Source organism: Podarcis raffonei, chromosome 1, assembly GCF_027172205.1.
Source record: "Podarcis raffonei isolate rPodRaf1 chromosome 1, rPodRaf1.pri, whole genome shotgun sequence".
Classification (NCBI taxonomy): Eukaryota; Metazoa; Chordata; class Lepidosauria; order Squamata; family Lacertidae; genus Podarcis; species Podarcis raffonei.
The window spans coordinates 55495927-55508638 of NC_070602.1; the positions used below are offsets into that span (position 1 = coordinate 55495927).

Genomic DNA, 12712 nt, shown 5'->3' on the forward strand with positions numbered 1-12712 from the left:
ACTATGTACAGTAATTGGGTTTCATACCATATGTCACCCAGGGGGTTATTTGTACATAAAAGGAGAGATGTTGAGCTCAATCCCTCTTATCAAGTGTGTTAATGAAATTAAAACAGCAGTAAATAAATTGAAGCAGTTTGCCGCGACACATAAAATGACTGTATCGCTGTTGCTGGAGAGCATATCCCGCTATCATGCAGAGCCACAAAGGGATAGGTAGGTTTATATTAGAACAACCTGAGAGGAAACGAAAGTAATTAAATCAGATCCTTGAATTACTTTGGGTGCTCTATTCTCTGGCATTCTGTGCCTGAAATACCCGCCCATAAATTTCAACTCAATTATCTCTGCTGGAGCCGATGTCGCTTTTAAGACACAACAAGTGTTTCAGGAAATTCATTCCAGAACCGTTGTCATGGCGCAGTCCCTCCGCCAGCCTCTGTTTTGTGTGATGTTCTTCCTCAGTTTTCTCATTGAAATGGGCCAGAATAAGTCGCCTTTGGTCACGGATTAATTTATATCAAAAAGAACATCAAATTCATTTTGTTAGATGAATCTAGTAGACCATCTAGTTCAGTATCCTATATTGAACAGTAGCTACCCAGGGATTCCTCTGGAAGCACCACAAACAAGACTCCATGGCAAATAGTCCTTTCAATGTTTACCCCAGTATCTGGTATTCACTTATAAAATGGGAAATGTTATTTTGTTACGATGGCTCTATGAATTTGTCTAATCACCTTTTAATCATCTAACCAGTGGCCATTACCACGTGTCGGTTTTTTAAAACAAAAACAAAGCAAAACCCTGTGCAATCATGTTCTCCAGTATTACTTCTCTGCCACAACCAGAAACGATTAATCTCTAGATCAGCAGTAGCCAACATGGTGCCCTCCAGATATTGTTGGCCTACAACTCCCATTATCCCTGACAATTGGACATGCCGTCTTGGACTTGTGAAGTTGGAAGCCAATATTCCAGCTGCTCTTCTCTAGACGCTACCCAATCAGCACCCCCCCCCCAAAGCAAGGTTAAAGGGGCCTTCTGGCCTACCTGCTTAAACATCAGCAGCAGCCCTTTAATGACGAGGCCCTTTCAACTTCCTACAATGCTCCAGCATGGCACTAAGTTAAAGCCAGTATGTGAAATTAAAATGATAGCTTCCAGATCCACCACCCCCCAATTATTTAAAGACAGGTGCAAGGCATGCATAAGTGGTCCTGCTGATGTATGGGCAACTGTCAAAAGATAACGTGTGCTGATGGTGACCTTGCTGCAAAGGCAAGGGTATACAGTCGTATGGACAGAACTAATGTGTATACAACACCTCAAAGCTTTTGTTCAGACAGCTGCTTGCTTTCACATGGAGGTAGATGCAGAAACAGAAATAGGGGAAAGCAGGTGTGATCCCAGAGTCTTCCTCTGCCTTTCACTGAAAGTAATGGCTTTTGTGCTGTTACTTTGATCTGCTGGGTACACATCCCAGGGTTTGCTGAAGTGTCACAAAACACCATGTGCTGAAAAGGGCTTTTGAGGAAACCTTTTGTGGCATTATTTCTCTGTTCATTATGCTTCTGAATGCTTCTGAACTGATATGCTTCTGAAGGGTTCTTAGGAACAGAGTTTGAAAGCCAATGCTTTATAGGGAGGCAAGAGAGAGTAGTAACACAACAAGAGCACATTATGTTATATAATATAATATGGTATTTATACACACCAGGCATTCCCTTAGCACAATCTTATCTCATAACAGTATTCCCTGTGTTACTCACAGTTCTCACCCACATTTCTCAGAACCTTTTCAGAAAAAGAATTTTGAGAAGATTAATATCCATTACCTCTTCCCTGAAACTTTTTTGTTTGATGTAAGCTTTGGAAACTCATACAGGGCCTGAGAAAACAGTATATGGGAGCAATTTCATAATAAATGCAAAGCAATACTCTGGATTTATTCATTTGATTGATTTTTCTTTTCTTTTTAGATTTTGTCTGATGTCACCTCAATCAACTCCGTTCACCATCAGGAAACATTAAAAGAAGACAGTGTTATAACCTGTGCCAGTAGAACATGACCTAGAAACAATCCAAAAGATACCAAAACCACAAAACTAAGAGCTTAAAAACTCCAAGGAATAAATTCTCAGGCAAGAAGTTAGAGGAAGTTCTACTGAGCTCAATAGGATTCACTCCTAGGAAAGTGTGTAATTCTCAGAGTGAAGTCTTATACATGTCTATTCAGAATATGGACTTACTCACCAGAAAGTGTGTTCAGGTTTTCAGCCTTGGTGTCATGGCTTGCAAAGCAGCTGTCCTCAACTTGGTTCTGGCATCCATCTGTCTCAGGAGACAATGGAGGAGTGCACCTTTGGGGGTGAGGTCAAGCTGTTGGAAGGTTGCAGCACCTGCTTTGGCTATAGAGACAGAAGCAGGAAAGACATGTTTTGTTGCATCTAGGGCAGATGAAGGCATCTTGCTATGCTGCTGCAGGTGCACCATGGCACTTCTTTCTGCACTCCTCCCAGCAGTCATTTCTCTGGTCACTGCTATAGTCTCCAGACACTGTGGTCGTCTGCAGGGTTACTTCCAGACTTTTTGGAGTACAACTCCCATTAGCCCCAGTCAGCACAGCAACCATTTTCATATTATTTTTGGATTAATTATAATTTGGTGCATTTCTATTTCTTTTTATAGGTATCTGGGTATGTCTGCATGATTTAGTGCAGGCTCATTTATCTACTAACTAAACACCTTTTTCTTTTTTAAGGAAAACCAGAAATTGAGATAAGCAGGAATGTTGCTTACAGAGGATTATATTAACTATATTATATTATATCATGCAGTTATACAGAAAAATAGGACCCAAAATAAAAGCAACTGAATCTACAGAAGAAACAAGCTTTTAATATATATATATATATATATATATATATATATATATATATATATATATATATATATATATCTCAAGCTAGTTTTGTCTAAGGCTGTGTTGCAGCAGAGGCCTTTGATGGTTTTTGACTGAACAATGTTGTCTTCTTACATCTTAGAAGGCTGGAAGTCAGAAAATATCCATTGATTGAGCTTTCAGACTTGCATTGATTTCATTTCAAATTGCTCCAATAAACTCCTGCGGAAAGGATTGATAAGAAGACAAGTGAAGAAAAAGCAAAATTTCAAATTGAGAGATTGGAATTGTCTCCTTTAAGAGACCTCCAGAAGTTAAATTCTAGACTGTGCTGTGCCTGCATGAGGACCCCGTTGCTGACATTTCTTGACAACTTCATGCATCTGTGGCCAAAAACATCAAGGCACTCTCCAGCATCAAAGGGAAGCTGCCTTATGCCACTTGCTATCTAGCTCAGTATTGTCTGCACTAACTGACATGCATCTGTCCCAGCTCTAACAGGGGATTGAGCGTAGGACCTTCTGCATGCAAAGCAGATACCCTACCAATGGACTATGGTCCTTCCGTTACCCTTGCTCCCACTTGGGCTATGCTTCTATCAGAATTGCAAATCCTCAAGCAAATCCCCATTGTTTTTGGCTCCTGACACTATCTTGGACATCAGATTTCCTTAGCTGCTTTCATTCCTGGTTCATCATCTACTTGGCTGCACATCTGCTTCATACCACACATGCTGTCTCCAGCTGCTGTTTATCTCTTTCTGCCTCTCTGCCTGTTCGGTCTATTCACACCACCCTCAACAAACCATAAGAGCAACTTTGATTTAATTTTGATCTGTTTCTGATTTTCAATTAGGTGCCATGCAGAGTGCAAAATTGTTGCCAGCACTACACCAGCTGCCAAGGGATGTGCTGTAAAGACTCGCAGCACTATTTACCTGTAGGGGGGAAGGCGGGGACACATGACTCGCTATCAATTCAAAACCTTTCCCAGGCTTTCTCAGGTCATTCCTCTCTCAGACTTTGCATGTGGTTATTTCCCATGGGGACAAGCTCTCGAGTCCTATAGTGAGTTTGGGTTTCTAACTTTCTCAAGCATCATCAGCAAGGTGAAGACTGCAGAATGAAGCCTGAGCGGCACACAATAGAATGAGGTGATGGTGCTTCTGAGGAGGAAGAATGGATGGTAACATTTTTGACAAGGCAGTAGTCATATTGTTATGGGTTACTGGGGGAACAGGGATCCCCTAGATCCCTGGGTGCCATTTCCCCCCTCTAGATTCTTGGGTGCTAGGGTTTAATCAGAGCTGAAAGGCTGAGCTTGTTTTTCTGCCAGACAGAGGGAGGTGATGGTCAGATCACTTCCTGGTGCAACTTGACTTCTCCACGACCCTTCCCCTCTGCAGGGAGGTGGGACCGATTCGGATGGTCCGCCCCCGCCACTTAATGGATCCCAATGGTTTCCAGAGAGTGGTAGGGGATGCTTTATCCCATGTTGATGGCCTTTCAGCCGATTCCCTGGTGGCCCGCTGGAATGTGGAGTTAACCAGGGCTATTGACTGTTTGGCTCCGAAGCGCCCTCTCTGATTGCATGGAGCCCGGACAGCCCCGTGGTTTTCCACGGATCTGAGGGCAATGAAACAATCGTTGAGACGGTTAGAGCGCCGGTGGCGGATAACTCATTCCGAATCTGACCGGACACAGGTTAGAGCTCAACGTCGAGCCTACCAAGTGGCGATAGCGACGGCGAAGAAGAATTTCTTCACCGCCTCTATTGCATCTGCAGAAAACAGCAGCAGGAGACTTTTTCAGGTGGTTCACAATTTAGTGGAACCACCTGCGACATCGGGGCCCAGTACCGGCCACATGATCTCCTGCAATGATTTTGCAAAGTTTTTTGCAGATAAAGTCGCTCAGATTCGGGAAGAAGTAGACTCCACTGTGGGAGCAGGGCCAGGGCGGGAGAGTGCTAGAGTCCTGTCTAGTCAAGTTGTGTGGGATCAATTCCAATCTGTTACCTCCGAGGATGTGGACAGGCTGCTTGGACGAGTGAAGCCAACCACCTGTCTCCTGGATCCTTGCCCATCCTGGCTTATAAAAGCTAGCCGGGAAGGACTGGGCGATGGGCTTCATGGGGTGGTGAATGCTTCCCTCCGTGAGGGAGCCTTCCCAGACCCGCTGAAAGAGGCGGTTATTAAACCGCTTCTTAAAAAACCATCTTTAGATGCGGCCACGATGGCCAATTATCACCCAGTCTCAAATCTTCCATTCTTGGGCAAGGTGATTGAGCGAGTGGTTGCTGAACAACTCCAGGCATGCCTGGAAGAAGCGGACCATTTGGATCCCTTCCAGTCGGGATTCAGGCCTCATCATGGGACTGAAACTGCCTTGGTCGCACTGGTTGATGATCTCCGGCGGGCCAGGGACAAAGGTGAGAGCTGTTTCCTAGTTCTGCTGGATCTCTCAGCGGCGTTTGATACCATCGACCATAACATCCTTCTGGACCGTCTTGAGGGGCTGGGAGCTGGGGGCACTGTCATACAGTGGTTCCACTCCTTCCTCCTGGGCCGTGTTCAGAAAGTGGTGGTGGGGGATGAGTGTTCAGACCCCTGGGCTCTCACTTGTGGGGTGCCTCAGGGTTCTGTCCTCTCCCCCATGCTTTTCAACATTTACATGCAGCCGCTGGGAGAGATCATCAGGAGGTTTGGGCTGGGTGTTCATCAGTATGCGGATGATACCCAGCTCTACCTCTCTTTTAAATCAGAACCAGTGAAGGCAGTGAAGGTCCTGTGTGAGTGTCTGGAGGCGGTTGGAGGATGGATGGCGGCTAACAGATTGAGGTTGAATCCTGATAAGACAGAAGTACTGTTTTTGGGGGACAGGAGGCGGGCAGGTGTGGAGAATTCCCTGGTCCTGAATGGGGTAACTGTGCCCCTGAAGGACCAGGTGCGCAGCCTGGGAGTCATTTTGGACTCACAGCTGTCCATGGAGGCACAGGTCAAATCTGTATCCAGGGCAGCTGTTTACCAGCTCCATCTGGTACGTAGGCTGAGACCCTATCTGCCTGCAGACTGTCTCGCCAGAGTGGTGCATGCTCTGGTTATCTCCCGCTTGGACTACTGCAATGCGCTCTACGTGGGGCTACCTTTGAAGGTGACCCAGAAACTACAACTAATACAGAATGCGGCAGCTAGACTGGTGACTGGGAGCGGCCGCCGAGACCATATAACACCGGTCTTGAAAGACCTACATTGGCTCCCAGTACGTTTCCGAGCACAATTCAAAGTGTTGGTGCTGACCTTTAAAGCCCTAAACGGCCTCGGTCCAGTATATCTGAAGGAGCGTCTCCTCCCCCATCTTTCTGCCCGGACACTGAGGTCCAGTTCCGAGGGCCTTCTGGTGGTTCCCTCACTGCGAGAGGCCAAGTTACAGGGAACCAGGCAGAGGGCCTTTTCGGTAGTGGCGCCCGCCCTGTGGAATGCCCTCCCATCAGATGTCAAAGCGACAAACAACTACCTGACATTCAGAAGACATCTGAAGGCAGCCCTGTTCAGGGAAGTTTTTAATATGTGACATTTTAGTTTATTTTTCATCTTTGTTGGAAGCTGCCCAGAGTGGCTGGGGAAACCCAGCCAGATGGGCGGGGTACAAATAATAAATTATTATTATTATTATTATTATTATTATTATTATTATTATTATTATTCTACCCTTAGTCCATTGCAAAAGCCATCTACATGACAATGACCCTACCAGTAACGATGGGGAAGGTTGCCAGGGCAACATGGGCATGATGTCACACACAACAAAAGTTGTCCTTTTACACGGAGGTGTTGGGCAAAGGAACAACAAGGAGGAAGTAGGCAGAACTCTATGCGATGCTGGCTGCACCCAGAGACCAAGGGCCATTACTGGCTGCTGCTATGGATCCAAGCTTGCTGGAGCTATGAGGGGAGCAACGAGAGACACTCTTGGGATGTAAGGTTCTGCACCCCCTCCATTGAAGGATTCTTGGTGTAAATATGTGTTAATAAGCCATATTTTAAAGACCCTGCAGACTCTACTGTGCTTTGGTTTCCCAATGGAAACACATCCCCCAGGGAGCGCCCAGAACCCTCTGAAAACTTGCTACCACTTGGCAAAGATTGAGAGTGGTGTTTAACAATGCATTCGAATGCAGGGCCAACTGTACCTTAGGGAGAGTGAAGCAGCTGCCTTAGGCGACAGATGTTGAGAGGTAGGGGGCAGCAGGGAGGTTTCAGAGCACAGAGCTGTGCATACACTATGAGGTCTGCCTTAAGTTAGCTTGCTGTTTTCAGGTGTAATGGACAACACTGCCCTGTTGAAAGTGTTGAAGGAAGATTCATATCTGCCAATCTGGTACCAGGAATGGGGAGAAGCAGCAAAATGCCTTGAGCTAGCCCTGCTTGAATGTTGCTCCTCTGTGTGGAAAAAGCTCTCTGCAAACAGAATTGTAGTTCAAATTTAAAAAAAAAATATAATACTTACCTAGAACTAATCTAAATAGTAAACTAGAATGTGTATCTCCAATGTGCTAGGGTTATGTTCCTTCTGAGTTTTTGTTTTACATGGAAAGCATTCAAAATTGGCATTCCACCACCTACAGACAAGAGCGGTACAATCCTCTCTACCACCGCAGAGATTGTCTGTTCCATGTGTACACCAGGCCTGAGTTTAAGCAAAATGTACTCTTTAATCATAATAGTTAAGGACATGTTAAAACAAAGCACAAAACTGGTGTCATTTGGGGTCATAGTGGATAGCTTGAGGAAGATATCGACCTGTATGTGGCAGCTATGAAAATGACAAATGCTATGCAAGGGATCCTGAGGAAAGGAAAGGAAAAGAAAACTTCCAATATCATAATATTTATTAAATAAAAATAAATAATAATGTCATTATACAATTCTATGACCACACCTGGAATACTGTGTGCAGTTCCGGTTGCCTTTAGAAAGGGTTATTCTAAAGCTAGAAAAAGACCACTTAAATGATCAAGGGGTGGAGCAACTCACCAATGAGAAAATGCTGCAAAAATTGGGGCTTCTTATTTTAGAGAAAAGCATGTAAGAGACGGCATGATGGAGGTGTATAAAAAAGCCATGCATGGTGTGGAGACAGTGGAGACAAAAAAGCTTTGCTGCCCTCATAACACTAGAATTCCTGAATATCCGATGAAACTGAATGTTGGATGATTCAGGAGAGAAAAAAGAAATGACTTTGTGACACAGTGCATAGTTAAACTATGGAATCATCTTTTTCTGCTCCCAGTCTCTGGCCTATTTTACTCAGGACTGATTCATGCAGCTGAAAGCATATTACTGATACAGCATGTTCAACATTCATCTTTAAGTGAAGTCTTATGCTCTGAAAGTTCTATATAGTTATTCTGATCCTCTGAATATACACTCCATTTCCCCTGGCAATTCTGTCCAAATACCATTGCCTTGTCTTTCTGCAATCTGCTTTTTGAAGACCTCGTTGTGGATTATATTTCTTGCTGTGTGGCTTTTCTTTCTACTGCCTGCTGTGCAGCTTACCTGGATCCCCCAGTTTCCAGCCTAGTGAAACCACAGTAGGTGCCTTCAATCACATTAAGGGTATAATCCATAGTAATTCGACCCATTGTTTGTTGACCAATAGGATATGGCTTGCAAGCTATATCCTACTGAGCGGAAAGATTTATATTGTATTGGATATAAATGCTTCAGTTTAACTGGGCTTTGGATTTGTCTGCGTATGAAGTATTTATAAATATTGACTTTTTTAATGGCAAATTCATTTGAGTAGGACTCAAACCAAGTGATACAAAATGCCCATTTACACATGCCTGAAAACACATATGATGCATCTGTAGGCAGTTAATTGCACTATTGCTGTGATTATTCCATTGGCAGGAGCGTTTAGAACCATTTCCATCAACACCGGACTTTCTTACACAAACTAGTCCTAAATTGCATGCAGAGGATTTGAATTTTTATTCAATTCAGCGTCCGTGCCTCGATTCAGAGTTCTCTTTATACTCTTGAGTGTACATCTGTGTGCGTGCATGCAGTCAGTCCTCATTTGTTTGAATTGAGATTGAAAATACATGCGCATAACTGAACATATATGTAGATGAGCCATCCAATAAAATGAACAAAAGGCATAGAGAAGCTGTTAAGAATTTCAGCATTGCTCCATCATTCAAGCTTCACCTTTATTGATTTATTGATTTATTTAAATGCTTTCAAATGGCTGGTTCTTGAAAAAAAGATGCATTTATTCTTTTATGAGTTTGGGGTCACTAGGAATTATAATAAAAAGGGCAATTGGCAAGCCTACTGTTATCCATTACTTCCTAGGGCAGGAATATACGAACTTAAGAATTGTTCTGTTGTATCAGGCCAGTGGACTATCTAGTCCTGCATTCTGTTCTTACTGTGTCCCTCGACTCCTCACTGGAATCAGCTGAGAAGCTGCTCTGCCCTCAACACTTGATCTTATCCAAAAAGTGGGGAACAAATATCACAACTGGAGAGAGATCTGTTGGAATGTAATGTAAAAGTGCTGCCTAATATGTATAAGATATTATTGGAACGGGAGACAAAGGATGAGCAAGTAAAAACCTCAGTGATACATTGGGCAATAGATATTGGTCATAATATAGCTATGGAAGCATGGGAACAATTGTGGAATATGGATATAAAATTTACAGCATGTTATGGTCTAAGAGAAAATTATATGGAATTGTTGTATCATTGGTACCTAACATCTAATAATTGGCGAAAATGTATGAATGAAAATCAAATAAGTGTTGGAAATGTAAAGAGAAAGAAAGTTATTTTTATCATATGTGGTGGCCTTGTAGTAAGTTTAAAGCTTACTGGGAAATGGTATATAATGAATTGAAAAAGATGTTTAAAATAACTTATGTTAAAAAAAAAAATCTAGATGCTTTCCTTTTGGGAATTATAGGGACAGAACTACCCAAACTATATAGAAATTTATTCATGTATGCGACTACAGTGGCAAGAATGCTACTAGCCCAAAGATGGAGAAAAGAAGTCCTAGCGAAAGAAGAATGGATACAAAAACTTGTGGAATATGCAGAAATGTCGGAACTTACAGGAAAAATAAGAAATCAAGATAACAAACTTTTTATAAAAGAATGGAACTGCTTTATTGAATATTTATAAATAAACTGTAAACAGATAAGAACATTGGCAAGATGGTTGTAATAAACTGTGGTTTTATAAGAGTATATATTTAAAGTAGATGAATAAAGGAGTAAATTAAGTTAATTTGGAATATGCAGAAAATGTAAAAAATAAATTTAAGGAACTGTAGAAAGAGAGGGAAGGAAGTTGAGTTTTGAAATATTAAAATAATTGTAAAATTGTTGAAATGTATAAAACTGAAAGTCATAAAATGATAAGAAAAAAGAAAAAAAGAAAAGCTGCTCTGCCACTTTTTTGATTTTAAGTGCTAACTGTCTGGTTCCATCTTGGATTAAGTGGAGCCTATCCCTTTTGTACAGACTTGGCTTGTCCCAAAATGTTCCACCGTGCCCAACAATTTCAAACCTCTCCTTCCGACGCCATCTTCTCATCCATGCATTAAGACGACAAAGCCATGGATGTCTAGCTGACCCTGTGTGTTGAACCTCTAGCATTTCAGAATGCTGGAGGTCCTGGCTTTCAACATCCTTCAACAGCATGGAAGATTTTTGATTTGGAAAATGCAGGGGAAATTCTTCTGCTCTTCTTCAGTCTTACACCCTCTGCATGAGTGCGCTGAAAGGGCACAAAGGGCACATTGTATCATGAGTTTGGTGAACAGCTGGGAATGATCAACAAGCACCTGGGAGATTCAGAGAGTGATCAGGATTAAGAGGAAGGCACAAAAAACCATAAGCTAGGAGGAAGCAATAATGCAAATTATCAAGCTTGCAGGTGATCAATTGAGGACAAAGCAGATTAGGAAGGAAATCACTGTGAGAAGAAGTAGCAGTTCAGGAGCTGGGAAATGGATGTATTGTATCTAACCCTGCCTGGTTACCCAAAATAACTTTGCAAGCAACAAGATACTAGCTATTTCCCCTCAAATATGAGACCATCAATTTTTCATTTACTTATTTTACATATTTATAAACTGCTGAACAGCCCAAGATCATCAAAGCAGTGTACAACATGATAAAAATGCATTGAAAAATGTTAAGACCATTCCTATAAACTTTATAAACAATAAAACTATTCATCAGATGTACAATTGATATTTTGTAAATATATTTCAACGATCTCTTTCTTAAACAAAAATGTATTTGTTAAATGCATAAGCATCATGATGCAGGGTAGCTGTCGAGTTTTGGCTAGTAATTGATTCCAGAGGACTGGAGCTGCAACACTAAAAGCACACCTCTGGGGCACATGACTCTCTCAGCAGTGGCCCATTCAAGGACACCCTTGCTGGGAAGAGATATATGGGGTAAGGCAGTCCATTATGTAAGCCATAGATCCTATCTCTGGAAGACACATTTTGAGGGGTAGGAGGGCTGTGTTAGGTAAATACCCAGGTATAAATAGTTTACAAAGATATATATGACATTTGCTCTTCTGGAGTTTGAAGACATACCACATTCATCTATAAGAACCACCACAGAGACACCCCTGTCTCTTTTTTGTCCCAGGCCTTCTTCCAAGTAGGCAACCAGCAATTGATGACAGTGTTACATTCATCAACTTTGCAAAAAGAAAGAGACTTGCCTGCTTATCTTTTTGTTTTGACAGCATGAGAATGGAAATCTCACAAGAACAGATCTTGTGATATTTCAGAGTTTCTCTGCAGCTGATTGTGCCCAAGAACAAATGGTGCTTTAGCATTTACATATCTTCACCTTCTGAGAACTATAAATAGCAAAGAAATGTTAAAAACACAATAAGATGGAGAAAAAGATGGATTGAGCGAAATGCACCATGTTGGAACTTTCAAATCACTTTTTGAAGCAATTATCTGTTATTTTCTCCCAAGGTTTTCATGGAAGAGAGTTAAGAGCAGAAAAGAGAGACTATTTGTTTCATTTACAGCTAAGTGTATTGTACAAGGAAGCCACTTAAGAAACAAGAAGTAAACCACTGTTTGATTGAAGAGGGCGTCTTACAATCAAGATGGATTACCCAGTCCACCAACACCCGTGCTTTCAGAGCTTTGACCTACAGCTGCGAAATGTATCTAGGCCATGATATTAAGCTTTTTGCTTATGAAGTATATAGTTGCAGTGTGTATTTTTAGTTTTGCTGAGGTCAGTAATAAGGGATGCCAAGCCTTTTCAAAACTATGAAGAACAAAAAGGGAGAAGCCAACATTTGGGGTTATAGGAAATAGAGTAAAAGTTGTTTTTAAAGAGACGTGATTCTATTGGAGATCACTGTATCTGAAAGAAAGGAGGTTGTCAGATTAAAGAGATAAGGATTGTTTAACATGTATTAGATTGTTATGCCATAATGTAATAATTCATTCAGCCTTACATAGGTGTGTTTAAAGGTGTTCACACTGGACCTAAGATTCACCTTGCAGCTGTTGATGTTTTAAAAAATCCACTCTGTTTCTGAGTTGCTCTCTGCTTTGATCTGTGTTTCAGGTTCTGAGTAGTTCTGTGTAAAATGAAGCCCTATGTTCCCCATCCATTTTAATGGGGAATGTACAGTGTAATGGGGAATGTACATTTGTACAACTTGTACATGTACAAATGACTACAACTTTTGCACCTTTTGGGCAAAGTGGATGAAAGTTACAGGCGCAGGAGGTC

General features: G+C 42.0%; 1 long non-coding RNA gene across 1 annotated transcript; it reads left to right on the plus strand.

Annotated features, from left to right (window-relative positions):
• Window positions 1–6762: 6762 nt before the first annotated feature.
• Window positions 6763–12171, plus strand: LOC128402498 (uncharacterized). Its single transcript, XR_008327721.1, has 2 exons — window positions 6763–7141; window positions 11935–12171. It is a non-coding gene; the product is annotated as an uncharacterized LOC128402498 (long non-coding RNA).
• Window positions 12172–12712: the final 541 nt, after the last annotated feature.